Source organism: Protopterus annectens, chromosome 12.part0 (genome assembly GCF_019279795.1).
Source record: "Protopterus annectens isolate FY-2018-M chromosome 12.part0, PAN1.0, whole genome shotgun sequence".
NCBI classification, from domain to species: Eukaryota; Metazoa; Chordata; order Ceratodontiformes; family Protopteridae; genus Protopterus; species Protopterus annectens.
Genome location: NC_056746.1, coordinates 1,009,009,719 through 1,009,023,521, shown reverse-complemented (window position 1 = coordinate 1,009,023,521; position 13,803 = coordinate 1,009,009,719).

The window sequence follows — 13,803 nt, the reverse complement described above, 5'->3', positions numbered from 1 at the left end:
TACTTATAGGGTGCTGACATCATTAGTGTTTAGAAAGGGGAATGTGCGTCCTGTAGAGTGTTTTCCCAGTTGCCAAAAGGGACATTTCCCTCAGACAGACTTGCACACACAACAACCCCGCTCACCCACACACACACACACACACACACACACACACACACACACACACACACACACACACACACACACACACACACTGAGCATTTGCATGGTTCAAACTCCTACCTAACTATATTATGACACTTGAGAGAGACGAATTAGCAGAGCACGCTATCCGAACTACTGGGCATCTGTTCTGCACCTGCAGTATTTATAGGGTGCTGACATCTTTATTTCAACAGAGGTATGTACATCTAGTACTACCTGTCAGGTGGGGGATAGCATATATATGCATTTGCAGCCACCTACTTCAGGGTCAGATATTCACATCGCACTGGCAGGTTATTTTCTATACCATGCTTCATGACCACAGGACCTGTAACACACAACACAACCAGTCCAGAACACCCCTCCCACATCCAGGACACACACTTTGCTTCCCTGGGAACAGTGCCGGGATATGCAGGTGTTCACATACACCATTCCAGTTGTTAACGTCAGGTACAGTCATATTGTATGTGGGAACTACTCAGGCCTCTACAACATTACCCTACAGCCACTACAATTTGTGGGTCCATGTGCTATGGCAGAACCACTCACCACAGCCACATGGGGGAATACATATTGCACCTGTCCATCTGCAACATGGGTACTCACTGTTCCACACCAGAGGTAGACCACCATTGTTGATATCTCACCATACCCACCTTTCCCTGGACATCCATATCCCATCCCCACCCCCAGGCAAGGTTGTCACTGCAAACAAACTGTATTTATCACAAGCAGACTCTACACTTGTGAAGACTGGGGTGGAAGACTTCAAAGGACCCATACTGGGGGACTATACTGGCCACTCTGCATAATCCTTGACAATTGCATTCTATGAGCATGTGTAAGGTTTGCATTGATCATACTATCTCACATATACCCATGACTGCTCCACAACAGGACACCTGTCAGGTGTACACCAGCCATATATGAGCTGTCCAATAAACAGAGTGAGCTCATACATTGCAGAGCTGTAGCCCACAGAGGGAGGACATCTCTGAACAGTACCAGCACGACACTTCAATCCCACATAATCATCACGACACAGTGTTGACAGTGAAGTTGTCCAGACAATGCAGATAGGGCTCCCCTCAGTCTGTTATTGACACCCACTTACTGTTAGAGGTCCTCAGCAACCCTCTTCCAGCACTCACCAACAGCATGGATGTGGCTTAGCACATTCAAACCCTGGGATCTCCAATGTGTCCCTGCTTGACAGAGGCACAGCACACTAGCCTCACACAATGCCTTATGTGACCTACTTTACAGTGGCACAGTAGCCTACTGTACTGGGGATGCAGACACCAAGCACACTCTGGCTAAGCTTTCCTTCCCTAGGGCAAACAGCCTAGTATTGACCTCTACACCCATATGTTTAATTGTCAGATGCACAATATTAGTTGCTGATAGACTGTTTGCAGGTCTTTAATGCTATAGCATTCCCTGTTTCTATGAACAACTTGTGTATCTGTGGAAGATGTTTGAATATGAGGGGGATCCACTATATCACTTATGTCTCTGTAGTCATTTAACTGTGTGCACTGGGCAGATTGCTGTGATGTGGTTGGTTCCTGGAATGACAAGTACAAATACCAGATATGTGTGGCCAACTGCTAAACGGAGATATGGCCTAAGTGTGTGAGCATGCCCAGTTCAGCCTTTCCATGGCATGTTGTCTGACATATGTCTCATTTATCAAAGTGTGCGAGCATGACCAGTGTGAGCTTTCCATATGTTGAACTCTGCACTCCACCACATATTTGAATGAGTGTGAACTTCAACAATATCTCACGTTTATGGTTGTGTGTTGGTTGTCATGTTGTGTACTTACTGGCCAACTGCTTCGTGTCTGAACACAACAGGGATTATACTGTGCCTGCAGGGTTTGCATGGGTTACTTTGCATACAGTTGTCAACATCCTTTCATACTGACCTAACACTGTAGCACCATATAGTGTACTGGTTCAGTACTTTCTCTGTGGTGGACAGTATCCTGGGCTTTAGTCCTATCACTCCTTTAAATCTTCATAGTGAGCACAGCAGACTGTTTAGGGGCCAGTTGTGCACATACGACCATGTTGCATTATGTTCAGATATGGACTACTTAAACCAGGCTTGTCCAACATTGGTAGTGTATTCCACAACATAGGTGGACATTGGCAAACACTAGAGATGTGCCCTAGGCCATTTCTAATGCTAGTCAGAGAGTGTGTTTGTCCTTCAACACACATTGTAACTGGAGTTTGCCATGACATATGTCATGGTTAGTATACTGTGCCTCCGTCTACCTGTGACATAACAGTGATACCCAGGGTAAACTTACCATCTCCCATCCACTCATCAAGATTCCTCTTGAGGGGAGTCGATGGGTGACTCTCTGGCTAACCTGTACTGGGAGTTTACTCAGGTGTGGGAGTGGCTTCTGTGTTATGGATCATTCAGTACAGCTTGTCCTATGTATGTCAGTGCTGGGGTTCAGGTCTCTCATGTGCATAGCTCACTGACATTCAGATTGTACAAGGTGCAGCACGTTCATTGATTCCAGCTTGGACATGGCTTTATACATCAGGCACAGCTTGCCTCTGGGTGGGCAGTATGGCAGTGTGTGGAGCTGCAGTTTGTTTAATCAGGCAACACATGGCATCTGTTCAAGCTCTTTGCTACTCATGGTGAGGTACTGTTGGGGACTTTACAGTTGATGGAGGTGTCTGCTGCGGTACATCCCACGGGGCTATTGTAGTCAATTGTAACGCTGATGAAGGATGACTGCAGAGCCACAATGACCTCCCCTTATCTAGATCTGACAACCTTCATGATTAGGTGGGTATATGGTATGTTTTTGTGAACACTACAGACACATGTTTGTCCAATGCAGGATATCTATCACCTTGTGTCCCCAGGTCTCTCATTACATGTTAGGTACGTAATGAGTTAACACCTATGTGGTAATTGGTGGGCACTTACTGTATATCCATGGGGGTTGACTATACAATTTTCTGCAATTAGCTTGCTGACATGGCTATGGCACCAGTTGTCTGTTTCTATGTGGCCCTTTTGTGGGATGCTTGTGTCAGCTGGGGGTCAGATATGGTGGGCAGTTTGTAGTCCTCTGCATACATGTTCAGTCACAGTCCTTCCATGTTGGCCTGTACCTATGGGACATATATACGAAACGAGGGAGGTCCCAGGACCAAGCCTTGTGGGATGCCACTTATATCTGGTTTGTAGTCTGACATGGCTGCAGCATGTCTGACCATGTCAGTTCTGTCCTTGGTCTGGTTTGCAACACCTCTACTGACATAAGGGTTTATATTTAAGCTGGTGAACATATCTATACTGAACACGTAGGGCATTGTATGGAAGCATTTGCAAGGTCCAGCTACACTGTGTGGACCACATTGCCCTCATCAATGACCTTAATGGCTGTTTCACATGGGTCAAACATGTTTAGGGGCAGGATCTGCACTTAAGACAGCCACACTGGGTAGGGTCCGGTGTCAGTAGGTCCCCGATATCTTTATGTCTGCGGTACATGCTGATCCTTCCCATAGCTGTGCAGACCAAGCTTGTCAGGATTCTGGGATGGTAGTTTGCAGTATCCATTCAGGCAACACCTTTGTTGAGAAGGACCACTGTTGTTGTACACTGCTCTTTGGGTACATATCCTGTGGTAAGGCTGACATTGAGCAGTAGTGTGATTTGGCATTCCATTCTTCTTGGAGTCCATGTTGGACTCAGCCCGAGACACCATCTCATACCATTGCTGCTGTGTGTTTTGCTTTGTAGATGCTGGCTGTTACCTCAGCATCTGCAATAACAGGGGGCCAGCAGTCTGCTGGGATAGATATTTTGTATTCTGGGGGGGGGGGGGGGGGGCGGGTTTGCACTGCACTTGTCAGGTTGTATGTTGGCAATATGTGTGTGTGTTTGGTATGTTGTTTGTAATATTTGTGTGATTCAGAGCATATCTGTGAATTCCCAACACGGTTCCTACCATCAGTTGAGTAAGCCTTGGGGTTATCCTTAGTGTCCTGTACAATTTGTATCTTCATAGGTTCATAGGTTCATACTAGGCTATCCATCCTAGGGCATTTGTAAGCCTAGCCAGAGTGTGTGTGTCTTTCGCCGCCCCTTGCTATGTGAATATTAAGGCCATTTATGATTTACTTTACTGTGCCTCTGTCTGGACGTGACACAGTGAAGACCCACAGTGTACATCTACGATCAACCATCCACTTGGCAATATTCCTGTTGAGGAGTGTCACTGAGGGGCTCTGCCTAACATGGAGTGGGATCCTGTTCCAGGGTGTGGGGAGCCTCTGGGTTATGTATCTGTCCCTCCAGCACATCCTATTTCATTATGTGTTGAGGTTGACATCTGTCACTCTCACAGCTCCAATGGCTTTGGTTTTTCTGGGGTGGAACATGTCCATTACTCCTATGTTGGACATGGCCTTGTACAACAGACATACAATGCCTCTGTGTAGGCAGTATGTGACTGCATTCAGCTGGGGTGTCTACAGCCAGGCAGCATATGACATATATCTGAGACCCTTTATCCTCTTGGTGAGGTACCTTTGAGGTCTTTCTAACTGCTGCAGGTGTCAGGTAAGGTACATCCCAATTGAGGCATTGTACTAGATTATGGGTCTGATAAGAGAACAGTACAGGGGCACAATGACCTCTGTTGACGTAGATGTGAATCCTTTCATGATACGGTGTCCAATATAGACAGTCTTCCTAGCCACATTGGCAATGTGAGTGTCACATAACAGGTTACTGTCCACTTGTGTCCCTAGGTCCCTGATTACTCCATGCATACATAATGGTTTACCACCTATGTGGTAATTTGTGAGTACCTTGTTTGGTATTTGGTGGGACATTCATACTGTCCAGTGTCTTCAGGACATCTGGGTGGGGTTCCTGTGTGAGAGAGTGTGGTCTGTAGCATGCTACAGACTGTACAGCAGTTTTGACTACAGTTAGGTGCACATGGGTGGCCTCCGATGCTTCGTGCAATGTCAGTTACCTGGACGTATGGGTGTCTGTGCTGCATATGGATACTCCCCCTCCTTTTATGTTTTGGTCCAGGTTTTGGGGCCATAACGCATGCTATGAGGTATAACCTGGTAGTGCTGGTGTACTGTCAGTAGGCTTGCAGCAGGTTTCTGTCACTGCACAGACATTGATGTTCTCCATACTGGGGAGGGCCTCAGGAGCATGCATATTGCGGTTTACACATCTGGCATTGGTCAGCATTACCCTTATGTTTCTTAACACTTATGTTTTCTAGGGTGGTGGGTTAGTCTTTTCAGCCTTGCCTACGTACGGCTCTATGGAGGTGGCAAAAGCCTTATCCAATACCCAGACACCCAGGGGTAACAGGTGCAAGCCATCCCTGGAACAGCAGCATGGCTTGTCATGCATGACATCTCAAGCAGACAGACATTAGATCCTCTTGGACTGACAGCTGTAATTGTGCCGCCTGTTAAAGCTGATCATTCTGTGTTTGTACTGTGGCATCATTCATGGTGAGGGTAGGATGCTGCAAATGGCCAGTGTCATACCGGCTTGGAGTACATACTCAGAGAGCTCATCCATGTCTCTTTTCATGTAGTCCAGGGAGGTACATCTCAGGTCATTCACACCAGCATGGACAATGACTGCATCATATTTCTACTTGCTTTGGGGTGACCTGCGTACTTGTGTTATGTGGCGTATTGTAGCAGCCTACAGGCAGCTTACTGTACCCTTTCCCTTGTTCAGTCTGGTGAGTGGGACAGCAGTGTGTCTGCCTATAGAGTCACCTATTACAACTGTATCAGGCATGTTGTTTCTCCTTCTGGCCTGTGACTGTTTGGCACACCAGCTTTGTGTACTATGTGTTGCATGTGCTATGTTTGGAGGTTGTGGTTACTTGGGGGTCTGCTTTGGAGGCCTCTGTTGGTGTGGTGTGTTTGTAAGTAGGGCCTCCGGGAATGTTTTTCTGTGTTTATGTGTTTGGTTTACAGTTGTGATAGGTCTATGTGGGACTGGGTTTGTGGTGTGTGTGGTTACCTTCTCCTCCTGACTAGTTTTGACAGTACTGAGTTGAGGGAGCTCAGCCTCCGGTTTGGATAAATGGTTGCATCTCTCACATATATTTGTATTTATTGGGGGGTGTTGTGGGTTGTCTTTGTACTTGGGGCAGGTGTAACATTGCCTCAGGATTCACAGATTCTACTTGTTGTAGCTGGCCTTAGTGGATTGTATGTGTGGACATATTTTATTGCCATACTACTGATCAGTGATTACTTCCCTTTTTATGTTTGCTCTATCATGTAGTAGCTTCCTCATTCTCTTGCATGGTTTGGTAATGGCTGGAGTCCAGCATGCCAGATGCCTGCATGTATGGCATTGTGTCTTGTTATTTGTGATTGCATAATCCAAGCATTCCTGGCTGTGTTCATGGAATGCCTGTATAACAGGTTCTGCGGTGTGACCCATATTTTGCACCTGCACAGGGCCTTTAATGGATTCCACATCAGTTTGGAGGGGTGCAACTTATGCTTTACACATGTTTTTCGCTGTGGTTTTCTGGCCAGGGACTGTGGTCAGGATGTGTATATCCGGTGTGATTACTCTATGGTCTGGTCTTACCAGTGAGGGGTACACTTCTTATCTTGCCATCCAGTACCCATGTTGCTGATTATCACATCCAGTATGCTTAACCCTCTTGTGGGAGTGGTACGTTGTTCCTGGGCATTTTGGTTTATGGATTCTAGGAACTTTTCTCCTACAGTGTTGGTGCTAGTATAATGCTCCCAGTGAATGTCTGGGTATTTTCAGTCAAACAATATAATGTGGTTTGGGGGGCTTGATATATTCATGTATTCCAACATAGGCCAGGTGCAGTTCCTGGTGTTAGGACGGTAGTCTGTAGCAGGCTATATACTGGGAAGCGGTTTTAGCCACTGTTACTTGACCATGGCTAGTCCATGCTGCTTCTTGTTGTGGTACCAACATGGGGGTGTGGTTATCCTTGACAATTATTGCTAGTCACCCTCCTTTTGTAGCTTGTTCCATGTTTTGAGGCTGTACAGCACAGTATGAGGTGTAACCTGGTAGTGTTAGGGTGCTGTTGTGAGCCTTGACCCAGTTTTCTGTTACAGGACAGATATCAACATTCTCCATACTGGGTGCATTTACACTGCACGCATCTTGCTGTTTAGACTTCTGGCATTGGGTAGCATTACATCTAGGTTCTTATCCCTTGTGGTACCTATGGAGGTGGGTTTGTGTTTTGAGCCTTACCTATTCAGGGCACGCTGTGGGTACTGACAGCCTTTGCCAGTATCCATGAGGCCTGGACTGATAGGTACATGCCACCCCTAGCAGGTGGTGCATCATGTCATGCTCAGCATGTCATCCCAGGCTGGCACACATTGGCTCCCCTTTGACTAACTGCATTACTTCAGCCAATTATTGCAATTGATCATCCCATCGTTATATTGTGGCTTCATGCTTGGTGAGGGTGGATGTTAGTCAGGGTCCTCATGTGTGCATATAGTACATGGTATTACATTACTTAACACATGGCATTCATGCCTCAGGTGGTGCTGCAGGGCTGCCTCTGTCGGATGCACATATTACACTCCCTGTACATGTTTGAGAGCAGGTTATGTCATTTTAGGCATCCATGTTATTATATGAGTGAGTCAGAGAGGGGTATCATTCCCAGGGTTCCTACTGAGCCAGTGTATGTGCTATGCGTTGCCTCTTTGCCAAGGCCAGGGCATACTGGGCATGCCTCCTTCTGCCTACTGGGGCAGGCTCAGGTTGTTCCTCCTCTGAGTCACGCTCTGCCTGTGATGGCCTTGGCAATGGTGGGGGGCTGTTTGGCCCGGCCCTATGCTGGTCCTGCTGCAGCTGTTTTCGCAAGATCATATTATGTAGCATAGCACATACCATGACAATTTGGGTACATGTAGTTGGTGAGTACTGCAAGGCTCCACCAGATGTGTCCAGACACTGGAACCATGACTTGAGCAGCCCAAACACACGCTCTATTACATTACGTGTTTGTGCGTGTGCCTCATTATGGCATTCCTGTTCAGGTGTGTGTGTGTTTTTGATGGGTGTCATCAGCCATGGCTCCAGTGCATAACCTACATCCCCCACTAGGTGTCCATGTGGGATGTCCCCATTGGCAAATGTCTGGTACAACTGCATCAAATGCCAGATATGGGAATCATGGTAGCTCCCAGGGCAGCCAGCACACACATTCATTATTATGCCCTGGGCATCACACACGACCTGGCAGTTGATGGAGGGGAAGCCCTTGCGGTTAATGTAGGCCCTACCCCGCTCACCGGCTGGTGCTTTGATGCATATGTGCGTGCAGTCTATTGCACCCGCTACCTAAGGGTATTCCGCTATTTGCTGGAAGAGATGCATATTGCTGGCCAATACCTCACGGGCATTGGGGAAATATACATGATCACCGACATGTGCTGACATGGCATCCAGGAACTGGTGCAGTACCCTGGAGGCTGATGCCTGTGATATCCCCATCATATCACCAGTTGGTCTCTGGAAGGTACCTGTTGCTAGTATTCTTAGGCCAACACATACCTTGGTTGCCACTGGGATGGGTTCCCCTCTGTTGGTTCTGTGTTTGAGGCGTGGCCTGCACAGCTTGACAATTTGCTGCAGGAGGTCTCTGTCCACTCTATAGCGCTCTACTATCTCCAGCTCATGTAACCTGTGGTAGGTAACCCTGGGCCTGTACACTCTTCTCCGTCTCCTCACTGTGGGTTGTCTGGCACCATCTGCATTGTCACCACCCTCAGCAAGTCGCCTATGTCTCCTTATGACAGCTATGGCAGCCCCTAGCATTTCTGCTCTGAGTTCAGCTTTCTCAGTTTTCACTTCTAATAGCTTACTCCTGTCTTGCAGTGTCTCTTGAGAGATACATCCTGCACTGCTGTTTGCAGAGTTTTAAGTGCTTGGCTGAGCTACTATTCTGCCTGTGTAATTGCCTGCTTCTAATTGTTTTCACCTGCTAGCTCCAGCAGTATTCCCTGCTAGCTTCCTACTAATTCTGTTGCTTCCTTTTTCCCTTCTGTTTCCTCAGGGGGGAGCAACGTGCATACCAGCAAAAACACGCTCACAGTGGCTTACACATGCGCATACATGCTTACACGGTTCGGAATCTGCTTATTCAGGTTAAAACACGTGCACATCAGCGCAAACAGTGTTACAACTCTGCCAACAGGCTCCCACATGCTCAGTCTGCCCTATACGCGCGCACACTAGCGTAAACAGTGTTACAACTCTGCCAACAGGCTCCCACATGCTCAGTCTGCCCTACACGCGCGCACACTAGCGCAAACAGTCTTCAAAGTCTACGAACATGCTCCCACATGCTCAGTCTGCCTTACACGTGCGCACACTGTCCTACCAGCACCTCATGGCGCGCACACGTGCTCATGCATGCCCAGCAAGAAACTTTGGTGTAAGTAACAGTGTATACCTTCCATTTCTTGACTTTCCCATGCTTATTTTGTGGCACTCCTCTTTCCATGATCTGTGTCTGACATCTGTCATGTAACACTGACCTCCAATGAACTGCATTTCTTTCTACCATTCCCCCCTGTGATGTCACCTATCTCCTACTCTATTCCTCACCCTTATGTATCTCTTACACTACTCAGAATGTGCTCATTTGCTATGTGACAGTGGGATTCAGTATCCTAACCCTCATTTACATCAGATTGCCTACTAATGCTAAGTTACATGTCTTAGACTTAGCTTCCCCCCTTAGCAACCACTACACGGTGGCCATGTTGTTTTTGGTCTGCTGGTCCCTGCATTGTAAATCCATGTATTGCATAAAACCCACATTTGTGGGTTTATAACCTTCATTTTTATGTTTTATACAGCGCAGCCCGTTTGCGTGGGGCTGCGCTGCGTTTAAACATCAGCAATCGCCGAAAAAAAATTATTTTTTTTTCATATTTGCATCGGGGTACCTTGCCAATGACCACATATTTGGCCATTGGCATGCTGCCTGACACATATGCACCCTTTATTTGGAGCTGACATGGCTCCATTGTGATTTTTGCAGAAACGTACTCAGTTGTCAACTGAGTACATTTCTGCAGCTAAAACGGCTCTTACACGGGCTGCTTTCTGTTTCGTGGATCGCTACTCTACCTCATTTGCATGCCTTTCGGCTGCAAGTGAGGTATTTAGCATATCCACGCCCAGTCCGTGTAAGAGACGTTTTAGCTGGTCTCTTACACGGAGTTTAGGGCTGTTCCTGGATCGCGAGGCTTGCATGGAGTCTTACACGTCTCTTACACTCCGTGCAAGCCTTTGTGAATCCTGCCCATTATGTCTAAACTTTATTTTTCCATTTTAAAGTAAAGTAAAAAGCAGAATTATTCATTATTCCTTCATTTTTTAAATGATGTGTATAAATACTTGGGATTTATTTTTCTATCATTTAACCATATCTTTAACATCAAATCTGAATTACCACAAGTCCTAAAACATTTTCTTTGACTAAATGGATTACCTTCTGAACTGTATGTACCACTACCTTGCACCGCATTAACTTAATTTGTTGAATAACAAAGCATTATCTTCCGTCTTTCTGCACTCATTGTTTTGAATGATATGCTGGGAATTGTGCAGACTGAGCACATGCACTGTACCACACGAACCAAATAGAATCAAGAAGTAAAGAGGACTTGTACTGCTTTGTGCCACTGAAATAAAAGTAGTTATTTACTCTGTAGAATATCTTGGTTGTTTCCACCAAATAGAGCCACATACTTGACTCAAAACATTGGAAACATTTGTAAATACTGTTCAAATAGTCTGCTACATTATTGTGCTTTTACTCTAAGTAGGATTGAAGTTATTAAATAATGACTTACATTTGAATTCCAGGCTCTCACACTCTCTCGATCTCTCATGCACACAGTCTCTTCTGCTTTCATACACACATTTATTCACACAAGATCAATTTCACTCTCTCTCTATTGATTTCTCTCACACACACACACACACACACACACACACACACACACACACACACACACACACACACACACAGTCTCTTCTGCCTTCATACATGTGTTCACTCACACAAGATCACATTCACTCTCTCTAGATCTCTCACACACAGTCTCTTCTGCCTTCATACATGCGTTCACTTACATAAGATCGCTCCCACACTCTCTCTTGATCTCACACACACACACACACACACACACACACACACACACACACACACACACACACACACACACACAAACACACACACACACACACACACACACACACACACACACACACACACACAGTCTCTTCTGCTTTCATACATGCATTCATTCACAGACAGAAAAGTGTTTTTTTATAGTCGTTAGAAACTTCAGACCACCAGCTCTACTCCACAAGAACAGTAGTAGAGAACTACATATTAAAAACCAAATCACAAACCACACTAGCTGGGTAGAGGGAATAAAACACAACAATGTTACAGACTGCACTTGAGCCACTCAGATCTGCAGGAAAAACATGCCGAGTCTGACAAATGTTCAGTGCAGTTCAGCTTTGAAAATGTAGCACTCAATGCATATTTATAAAATCATACACAATTTTTTAACACTACTGTAGCACCTTACATAGGAAGCCATTGCAGACATGCTGTAACTGTCTTAAGGTTACAAAATGCTTGTACACACCCACATAGGAAATGTAGTAGAGAACTACATTTTAAAAATGGAACTATATTTATTTATTTTAATATCTGTACATGTGTTATGCTGACAGCCAGGCACTGGATGACAGCTGCTGTGTTTTATGACTGAGGGAAAAGGGGATCTTTTTTTTTTTTTTTTTTTTAGTCTAACGCATCAAGAAGAAAATCATACAGCTGGGTAGGGGTAAATGATATAGAAACAATGCATACAGAATTGGCTTGCTGTGATTGCACATGGCAAGCCGACTTTCTCAAAAATTCAAATATGAGCACCTGGCAACTCCACGATGAAAAGTAAGTTGAGAAGGTAACTGACAAAGTTCAGGTGCTTTTTCAACTTATTTTTTAACAGTGGAGCTGAAATAACAGTGTAAAGTAACTCACACTGGTGAAAGGCACTTGGGTGTAACAGCATACAATTTGTAGCACCTCAGAGAGCACTCGGGTTTAAGCACAAAGGCGCCATGTGATGGTACTCGGAGTTAATGAGTTAATGCATAGGAACTTAAAGCAATGGCACAAAAAAATTGGTAGAGATATTTAATGAATTGTTATTAGTTATGTAGAAATATGCAGGGGCATTATGAGATTTATATGCAAAAAAGGGTAAGAGAATGAGATTAAAAACTGGAGGCCAGGAATGTTGAATAATAGTGATACTGAGCTATCTATGAAGATAATATAAAAAAAGATTAGAAAGTCAATTATATAATGGAAGAAGATATATTCAAAGGAAAAGAAGCCAAGAATTATTAATGATAATTAGGGAAATGGTGGATGATATAAAGAAAGGACAAAAGGAAGCAAAATAAATGGTGATTGAGATAAATAAAGCATTTGATTCAATAGTTATGGCAAATAATCAAAGAGTATAATTGTAGTACAAAAATAAAAAGTATGTGAATCAGTATATAAAAATACTAAAATTAGAGTCTTAGTAAATGGTTGGTTAAGCGAAGAAGTGAAGATGAATAGAGGTTTAAAACTAGGATGTCCAATGAGTACTGTTTTGTTTGTAATGCTTATGAATTGTGTAGTAAAAGGGATAAAGGAAGGAATGGAAAAAGTAAATATGTATAGGAAATGGGTGTTCCATATCATATTATTATGTCTTATGCTGATGACATAATATTAACATAGCTAAATATAGAGAAGGAATGAAAGAAATGAAAGCGGTTTATATACATGTATAAAAAACGAACTATATCTTTATTAGATCTTTCTGTGATTTTACACATAGTATGATTCAAAAAATATAGTTTAGCAGAGATTAACCTCACACCAGGTATTTCACCAAGAATACCTTCAGTAAATGTATCAGGGTACCTTCTCTCTTTAAACTTGGTTCTCGAGGCACCTAATGTAGTAATAAAATTATCATCAGAAGAATATATTAATGATTTGGACAAGAAATGTTTTGTATTATATGGACAATTTGGGATGAAAGACTGAATATGATTATGTTCAATGGAAAGAGGATATTACCAAACATAATATGAAGAATGAAATGGTGGTTATGGGAAAAGGAGTGAGGGACTATACAAATGTAAACTTTTTGTCAGAGATGAAAGAATTTAGAGTTAATGTAAATTTGTTGTAAATATGTAAATTGTGTCTAGTTGTATAATAAAGGACCCCTACTGTTTTTGATAGGCGCCATGAGATCTTTTACATCCACTTGAGCTATCACCCACTCAAGCAGATGGGGTCTCAATTTAACATCTCATCTCATCTAATGGGTGTCACATTCAGGACTGCAACACCCCCTTATGCTGAATTGCAGTGTCAGCAATTGGTCAACCTGTTTAGAGAATTGAACCCACAGCCTTCTGCACCAAAGGCAATTTTAATACCTATTCTGTCACTGACACAGATACATTACATACCACATGCACACATGTCAC